This window comes from Rana temporaria, chromosome 1, assembly GCF_905171775.1.
Source record: "Rana temporaria chromosome 1, aRanTem1.1, whole genome shotgun sequence".
Taxonomy (NCBI): Eukaryota; Metazoa; Chordata; class Amphibia; order Anura; family Ranidae; genus Rana; species Rana temporaria.
Genome location: NC_053489.1, coordinates 115,091,595 through 115,101,541, shown reverse-complemented (window position 1 = coordinate 115,101,541; position 9,947 = coordinate 115,091,595).

The following is a 9,947-nucleotide window of genomic DNA, read 5'->3' as shown; positions in this document are numbered from 1 at the left end:
CGAAATCGCAAAAAGGGGCAAGGTCCCAAGCTGCAAGAACAGAGTGCTTTATACTGTATATAGCTAATGCTAGTTCATACAGCACTGACAGCAAGTGCATCTGTTAACCACTTGAGATCCGCGCTATAGACGAAATACGTCCGCAGCGCGGCTCTCAAGTGCCAAGTGGCCGTTTAAAAACGGCCTTTATGTGCATTACCCGCGCGCGCCACTGGGTGGCGCGCGGCGGGTAAAAACTGTCCCGACGCATCGCCGAAGACCCGATGCTTGTACCTGGCGGCCGCGATGTCCGCCGGGTACACGCGATCGTCGGTGACACGGTAGGTGACAGCAGGAACGTGGAGCTCTGTGTGTAAACACAGAGCTCCACGTGCTGTGAGAGGAGAGGAGACCGATCTGTGTCTCTTGTACATAGGGACACAGCATCGGTCCCCTCCCCCAGTCACCCCCCTCCCCCCACACAGTTATAACACACCCAGGCTACACAGTTAACCCCTTCCTCACCCCCTAGTGTTAACCCCTTCACTGCCAGTCACATTTATACAGTAATTAGTGCATTTTTATATCACTGATCGCCGTATAAATGTGAATGGCGCCAAATTTGTGTCAAAAGTGTCCGATACGTCCGCCGCAATATCCCAGTCCCAATAAAAATCGCAGATCGCCGCCATTACTAGTAAAAAAAAAAATAATAAAAAAAAACATAATTCTGTTCCCCATTTTGTAGGCGCTATAACTTTTGCGCAAACCAGTCGCTTATTGTGATTTATTTATTTTTTTTACAAAAATACGTCGAAAAATACGTATCGGCCTTAACTGAGAAAAAAAATAGTTTTTTAAAAAAAAATTGGGATATTTATTATAGCAACAAGTAAAAAAAATATATATTTTTTTTAAATTGTTGCTCTTTTTTTGTTTATAGCGCAAAAAATAAAAACCGCAGAGGTGATCAAATACCACCAAAAGAAAGCTCTATTTGTGGGGAAAAAAGGACGCCAATTTTGTTTGGGAGCCACGTCGCACGACCGCGCAATTGTCAGTTAAAGCGACGCAGTGCCGGACGCTGAGATTTCGCCTGGGAACGAAGGGGGTTTATGTGCCCAGTAAGCAAGTGGTTAATAAAGGAAATAGTTACGGTAATTTGGACCAACTTGCCCACATAGCTGCGTCATTTATTCATAGAGTCCTAAATGAATGAACTACAAGTTAGATCTTCCACCACTACTGAACTGCAAGTCCCATCAATGAACTGCAAGAGCCCCCTTATTTGGCCTTTCTAAGCCAGCTGGCCATGGTTCAAAGGCCATTCAAAGCATTTTGGTTTAATTACAGATGAAATTGCAGTAGGAATTTCAAAATAACAGGATTCGCTGCAAACCCAAGGTCAAGGCAAACCCAAACTTCATAAGATCATGATGGTCATTAGGAAAGGCAGCACGTGCAAGGATTTTTGTCTACTTAGGAGGTCTCCCAATTTGAATATGGAGGAAGAGGGGTACGTTTTCAAAGAATACTTGCAGTGGGGGGAATACTATGTGCTAGGGGGTGCTTTGGGAGGAGAGAGAAGGAAGGTTGGACATAAAATCTGTCTGTCTATATTGTATAGGAGAACAGCAGAGCTGGGAAGGAGGAAGGGCTTTAGTCCTTTCTGCACGGTGTGCTTACTGTTCCGTGGAATATTAGGGAAGAAACAATATCAAGCAAGTGGACATTGATGGTCAGACTTTCAGGCCAAGGAAGTATGGTTTTGTAAAAAAATATATAATTTAATGGCATATAGATAAATTAAACAAGATATACAGAAGATAAAAATAAATACAAAAAAAATAATCATAAATTGATTAACAGCAAGTGACCACTGTACATTCCTCGGAAGTCGCCAACGCACGTTTCGCCGTGGGGCTTCTTCAGGGCGAAGATGAGGAATATAAATTTAGCAGAGAGATAGAGACTTATATGACTGATGGTCCTCTGGCGGATGCATCCATGGGGCATATAAGACACAGGTGGAGACAAACATGTCGTGTTACCGTGTGTACACCCTGGGACACAGACGCATTGCTGCAATCAGTTGTATGGCCTTTACTTAATGCCTTCTGCAAATGCTGTTAAGTAAGGGTTCCCTTGTGAAAGCTCCCTTACACTGCTGCTTTGCTGCCATCTGCTGTCCCAGTTTGTCCAGGACCTCATAGAAATAGTCTACGCTAGAGTTACAACTCTCCCTGTGGTGTATAATTTCCAATCCCTGGATTTCTATTCTTGACCCTTTCGATCTACCCAAGATTCTCGATATGTGAAAACCTTTACTGAAGCTTATTTCTCGACCTGTTTGTCTCCACCTGTGTCTTATATGCCCCATGGATGCATCCGCCAGAGGACCATCAGTCATATAAGTCTCTATCTCTCTGCTAAATTTATATTCCTCATCTTCGCCCTGAAGAAGCCCCACGGCGAAACGTGCGTTGGCGACTTCCGAGGAATGTACAGTGGTCACTTGCTGTTAATCAATTTATGATTATTTTTTTTGTATTTATTTTTATCTTCTGTATATCTTGTTTAATTTATCTATATGCCATTAAATTATATATTTTTTTACAAAACCATACTTCCTTGGCCTGAAAGTCTGACCATCAATGTCCACTTGCTTGATATTGTTTCTTCCCTAATATAATTACAGATGTGGCCCATGTGAGTGCTATCCTCGTGTTTCCACTTTAAACTTCCCCCTTTTCTTCCCCCCCCCTCTCTTTTCTCCTTTTCTTTTTCTTCTTTTTTCCTTCCTACTCTTCCTCTTGGTCCTTCTCCCTCCCCCCTTTTTGAACCATATGTTCCGTGGAATAGATGCCAGCTGCCATGTGGGACCCGAGGCACCCACACAAGCTGTGAGGCAGGTGTCACTGGTGCCCCAACCAGCATACCCCTGCCAGGCACTGTTCTATCACTGGGCTCTGAACTTCAGCTCCTGGGGATTGGATTTTATCGCCCTCCCCTCCTGGTGCCCTTAGGCGGCTGCTTAAGCAGCCTATTGCTTGCCAGGCCCTTGGTTTAGGGCTCCACTGACAAATTAAACAATGTGCTGCCTATACGACCTAAATTTTATATCAGCAAATGACCTACATAGAGGTTGTGTAACTGAAGTAAAACAGAGAGCTTTCTCAACTGTCTACATTACAGTTCTTTATATTTAATACAATAAGAAAAATATGGAAATGTAAAAGTCATTAAAATGGTTCTAAGGTAAATACTGCAATAAGTCAAAATGTGTATTCACTTAAAATGCGCTATACTTTTTCTTCATAAATTCAGCAAGTATACTACAATGTATCAAAGATGCGAATTAGGATTTTTAATTCACACATCTCATTGTGCTTAAATATTGGTGTTTGCAAAATTAAACATCACAGTACATGTGCAAATTAAAAACGATAAGCTCTAGGCACAAGTAACTTTGAATAATTGTCTAATTTATGAAATTTACATTAAAAAGTTGTTATGCCAAACAATTCTGTGGCAAGACACATGAGACTATATTAGCATGCATTAGAAACATATTTGAAGCTATTCTTATTCTCACATTTTTTAGCATACAAGGATTACAAGGAAAAGTTGAAGTTACGTAAAAAAAAAGTAATCTTCGATGATAAAAATTTAATTTAATTTTTAAGTTTATGGATGAAAATTAAGAAAACATGCTTCATGTAAATGAAAATGTTTAATGTAAACTTAACCTCAATCAACACCTGGGTCATGATGTTTCCTGGAGGTAACATTTAATGTGATTAATGAGCCCGTGTGGCAGAAAATATGTTTGTAAGATCTTGATAATATGCATTCACAATGAACTGAGATCAGCATGGATTTCTTATCACAGGATCACATATAATTTATCAAAAATCATGTTTTCAAAACCAAAACCTCAGCCCTAATATGTCAAATACAAAGTCCATTCAACAAATACATAGCCCTTGACAGAGTATCCAAATATATAAAACTAATTCAACACACTAGAATAAAAAATTCATGAAGATTAACCAAAATGATCAGGTTCTCACTCATTGGGTGAAATAATTCTAAATCCTTCTAATAGCCAGGAATAATTAAAAATATATATATATTTTGTACACATCTAAGATTTAGCTCTACTAGGCTGTCTAAACAAAAAAAAAATGCTAGGCTAAGAACCACCCAGCACCAGGTAATAACAAGATATGGCTGCCCTTGCCATATTGTGCAAAAATGCATAGCATATGCATAGCATATTTGCACATTATGACAGACTTTTCTCTGGGCTTGACCTCCTGCAGCACTGATAGCTCTAATGTTATAATTATGGCTCCATCTGCTGCCACTGCCATTTCTTTCCATCATGTCTTTAGATTCCATCACCTTCCCTCTTCAGCCATTGGATGCCCACTGAGGTTGTAACTCCTTCCCACACACACTGAAAATACGTCATCCTGGCACTGGGTTTAATTCTGGGCATTTTACAGGTATTGGGACCAGGCCAAAGGTATACTGAAGGCATTTTTCAAGCACAAAATAAAATTCTAGACACAAGAAAGCGTTATGTTTGTAGAAGAGGCATGCAAACTCTTTCTGTCTAAAAGCCCAATCACCTACAGTAGCAATTATTTTAAGGTTCAGTGCACTGCTCTCACTGGATTGGCAGTTTGCCATTGCCAAGGCATAAGCCAGGTACACCCTAACTTAGTGTGTAATCCAGTTAGGTGGGTTTGCACACCTAATAATAAAAACTGACAGCTCCGGTTGGAGCCGCTGTACTACCCATACAAGGTTAGTCCAGGGATCTCCCTGAGCTGTTGTATTCTGAAAAATGGACACCCCGCCAGAACACTCCGATCAGCACTCTCTGCCATTGGCTGATAGCACTGATCGGGAGTAGGTCAGAGGCTGGTTTTCCATGTCCGACAGTCCGAAATACACATGGGCAGAATGTTGGACTTTTTTTTAACCGGCATACGTCTCCCAACATTCTTCCTGTGTGTACGGGGCTATTGCCTAGAAGTCTGAAAAATTGAGTACCACGTAAGAAAGTAAAACGAATTCGCATAGGTGATTATCATTGTACACCTTAAGCCATGTACACACAGCCATTTTTCATGTCATGGGAAAAACAAAGTTTTTCTCGATTTGATTCTTGTCAAACCTGCCTTGCATACACACGATCGTGAAAAAAAAAACGCTTGAGCAAAGCGCGGTGACGTACATCACCTACGACAGCACTATAAAGAGGAAGTTCCATTCGTATGGTGCCACCCTGTGGGCTGCTTTTGCTGATTTTGTGTTAGTAAAAGTTTGGTGAGAGACGATTCACGCTTTTCAGTCTTCGTGCTTTTCAGTCTGTTACAGCGTGACGAATGTGCTATCTCTATTACTAATGCTAGTTTTACCTGAACGAGTGCTCCCGTCTCATAACTTGCTTCTGAGCATGCACATTTTTTTCCTGTCGTTAAAGCCTACACACGACGTGAAAAACAACGAGAAAAAATAGAGCATGTTCTAAATTTTTAATGGCCATTTTTCACGACGAGAAAAATGCTCTGGTGCCTACACACAGTCGTTTTTAATGACCAATTAAAACATTTGCATTTTGCTCATCATGAAAAATGGTCGTGTGTACACAGCATTAGGGTCTATTCACATCTATCTGGTTCATTGTGGTATGTTAACACATGTGTGTTACGTTGTTCATTGATATAAAAGAGCTTCCGAAGCGTCACAATGCACTGAACATTGGACATGCTCCATTTTTTCTAATGCGGGCACTGCAGAACACATTAGTATGTTGCTGCGCATTGTGGTGAATTCCCTTGGTATATGTTATTGCAACACATAGGTGGGAATGAGCCCTTAAAGTATAACTTCAGGCAAAAGGTTTTATAGCTTTGGGTAGAGTAGAGAGGGCTTTAACCACTTAAGACCCGGACCAAAATGCAGGGGATAGTTTTAGTGCATTTTTATAAAAAAATTTTTTTTACTACTAATGGAGGCAAGGGGCGCTATATCAAAATAGTGGATGCGTGTCACAATGTGCGTTTGAGTAGTACACAGTGTAACTGTGTGCCCAAATCTATGTGAAAAACCAAACAGATTATAGTCTAAACTCTATAAGTACAATAGTGCCAAATGCCGTGAAAAAAAAAAAAAAAAAAAAAAAATTTAAAAGAATGTCCAGCAAATAAATAGTTAAGTGCAAAATGGATCCAGTGTTGTATCAAATCCAGGTGCAAAATGCAAATAATCAAATCCCAAATCGCAGGGAAAAGTGCAAATGCTAAAGTGCTTGTGAAACTTCAAAATAGCCAAAGTGCGAGAAAGAAGTGATCCGCCTTCACCTATAGGTCACCAGAATAATAATGGATGGCTCCTTACCACACGGTGTTGACCAGATTACTTAAAATATGGTCAATCAGGCTTGTTTTAAATGAGGATCAGCAGGGTCTCATTGGATTCCAATGTCAGCGATTGCAGCAAATGGTGTACCAAGAAAGGAGTATGTATACGTATGTATACGCTTCCTGAAGACGGTTTAACTGAAACGTGACGTCGAGGCGGTATCCGAGCGCGCACGCACAGCCACGCACTTCCGGTCTCACTGGTTGATGGACAACTAGCGGTGGAACGCACGCTAGTGGACCAGGACGCGGCCATCTCTTATCTTGTCTTACTATCCCCACCACCTACAGCCTCAGTGCCGGGAACGGGCACCAGCAACAGTAAGAGGCCATTTGGCATTGTCATTTTAACTTTTGTATATTAAATGGTTTTACACTATGGTGGTATCTCTTCTCCTTTCTTGGTACACCATTTGCTGCAATCGCTGACATTGGAATCCAATGAGACCCTGCTGATCCTCATTTAAAACAAGCCTGATTGACCATATTTTAAGTAATCTGGTCAACACCGTGTGGTAAGGAGCCATCCATTATTATTCTGGTGACCTATAGGTGAAGGCGGATCACTTCTTTCTCGCACTTTGGCTATTTTGAAGATTCACAAGCACTTTAGCATTTGCACTTTTCCCTGCGATTTGGGATTTGATTATTTGCATTTTGCACCTGGATTTGATACAACACTGGATCCATTTTGCACTTAACTATTTATTTGCTGGACATTCTTTTAATTTTTTTTTTTTTTTTTTTTTTCACGGCATTTGGCACTATTGTACTTATAGAGTTTAGACTATAATCTGTTTGGTTTTCCACATAGATTTGGGCACACAGTTACACTGTGTACTACTCAAACACACATTGTGACACGCATCCACTATTTTGATATAGCGCCCCTCACCTCACTACACAATATATGCAAGTCAGTCACCTGATTTTATTTGGGAGCAGCTTCACTCAGTTAGTCACTTGATTTATCAAGTATATAATTTAGTGTAATTCATTTGGCGCGAGATTTATTTTTCCTGTATACTAATGGAGGCAATCAGCGATTTTTTTCGTGACTGCGACATTATGGCGGACACTTCGGACAATCTTGACACATTTTTGGGACCATTTAAAATGCATTGTTTATTGTGAAAATGACAGTTGCAGTTTGGGAGTTAACCACAAGGGGGCGCTGAAGGGGTTATGTGTTCACTGAAGTGTGTTTACAACTGTAGGGGGGTGTGGCTGTAGGTCTGACGTCATTGATTGTGCGTCCCTATATTAGGGAACACACAATCGATGACAGCGCCACAGTGAAGAACGGGGAAACGTGTTTACACGCGGCGCTCCCCGTTCTTCAGCTCCGGGGACCTATCGCGGGACTGTAGCGGCGATCGGGTCCGCGAGTCCCGGGACCGAGGTCACGGAGCTTCAGACCGGGTCGCGGGAGCGCGCCACGGGCGTGCACCCACGACCCACCGCTGGGCTTTATACAATCACGTTCAGGTACGTGATTGTGCCCAGCGGTGCCATTCTGCCGACGTATATCATCGTTAGGCGGTCCTTAAGTGGTTAAACACCTATTAGGTTTTTATTGCTGTCTGTGCCCCCATAAGGGAGATTCCCCCAGTCTAATTGGTCCTTTTTACCATTATCATTGAAAGTGAAATTAATGCCTTGTACACACGATCAGACTTTTGACCGTGCAAAAGTCCGCCGTGATTCCGTCAGAAGTCTGACTTTTTGTCTCGTAAAGTCTGGCCGTGTGTACGAGGTATAAGAGAAAACCCCAAAATGTGGCCTGTCCCCAGAAAAGTAATAGAAGAAAAATCTGCCAATGGGGACACTAAGTCTGGTGACCTGGGGGCACCCAGGGTTCCCATTAATTTGTAGGCATTTTCTCTCATTTCCTGTTTTGGCTGTGGGACAAGAGGCAAAAGTTAAAGTGGTATTAAAAGAGAAGTTCAGGGTAAAAAAACATTTGTACTTACCTATGTGGATGCATCCTATGTCCGATGCTGCAGCTGTCCATCGCCACCTCTGTAGTGAGAATCTTTCAGTTCTCGGCTCTGCTCTGAGCAGAGAGCCGTGACTGTCAGTCACCGGCTCTCTGCTATACTCTCTAGTTCTCACTGAAGCACTGGGCTGTGGAGGGGGCAGGAGCAGCTGGCTCAGGCAACTGTGATGTCAGCCAACAGTGGACTTGAGCCCGCTGTCAGCTGAAAACAGATCACCGGAGCGCAGAATGAACTGAACTCCTGTGATCCATAGGAAAAGTATGTCCAAATTTTTTTTGGCTGTACTTCTCCTTTAAAACCGAAAGCAAAAAGCAAACATGTATTATATTGCAGCTTAACAATTCTTACATTGTGTGTTTTTTCTTTCATTTCACCTAATTATCCAGCCAGTAAGTCGGCTATTTTTCCTCCAAATGTAGCAGTCTAGAAGGTTGAGGCAATCATTTACCGCTGACAGGGGTGCTTACAAAGATCAGCTTTTATTTATTCACTAAGTTGTTTATCCTAAAAGAAAAAAGAAAATAAACTGTTTCTGTAACTGCTTGTCAAACAGCAGTGTGAGCTGGAGTTTGGCTTCAATTTGTTTAGTGTATCTAAATCTGCTAGTACATCTAACATTACCCTCCCCTCAGACTGACAATGCTGCTATCCAAAGGTGCCACCTGATCTCCTTCATCCAGAGTGGAGGCACTCTATGGCCCCTTTCACACATTTTATTTCATCAGTATAGTCAAAAACTGAAGCTTATATCAGTTTTCATCGGTTTTCATCCGTTTTTCTATCCATTTTTACATGAGTTTTTGACATCCTCCAGCTAGAGTGCTTAACTACTTAAAGGGGTTGTAAAGGTTTCACACTGGGGCGGGAGGTGCAGTGGCGGTAAAGCACTGCTATTATTAGCGGCACTTTACCGTCAGAATTGTGGCGGTATTCGGCTGCTAGCGGTGCGGTTTTACCCTCGCTAGAGGCCGAAAAAGAGTTAATACCGCCCGCAATGCGCCTCTGCGGTATAGCCAAGTTTTTCCATTGCTTTCAATGGGAAGAAGCGGTGGAGAAGCGGTAAGCACACCGCTCCTTCACCGCTCCAAAGATGCGGCTAGCAGGACTTTTGGAGCAGTCCTGCTAGCGCACCGCTCCAGTGTGAAAGCCCTCGGGCTTTCACACTGGAGAAACAGCAGCCGCTGTTTCAGGTCGGTTTGCAGGTGTTATTTTTAGCGCAATAGAGCCTGCAAACCACCCCAGTGTGAAAGGGGCCTAAGTCCCAGCGCCATTTTTTCCATGCAAAAAAATGATTGTTTGTTTATTTACATCCATTTTTCATCTGGTCTGTTTTTTTAACAGACCAAAAATAGGTCTTTAATCTGTTCCAAAATATGGATGTTGACGGAAGTGGATGTAAATTGATGATCATCCATTTACATTTGTTTTCCCGTAGAGATGCATTGATATCCGCTTTTCATTTGTCAACTGATGGATGAAAAATGGGCAAACGGTCCGCATGTGTGAAAGGGGCCTAAAACAGAAGATGTTA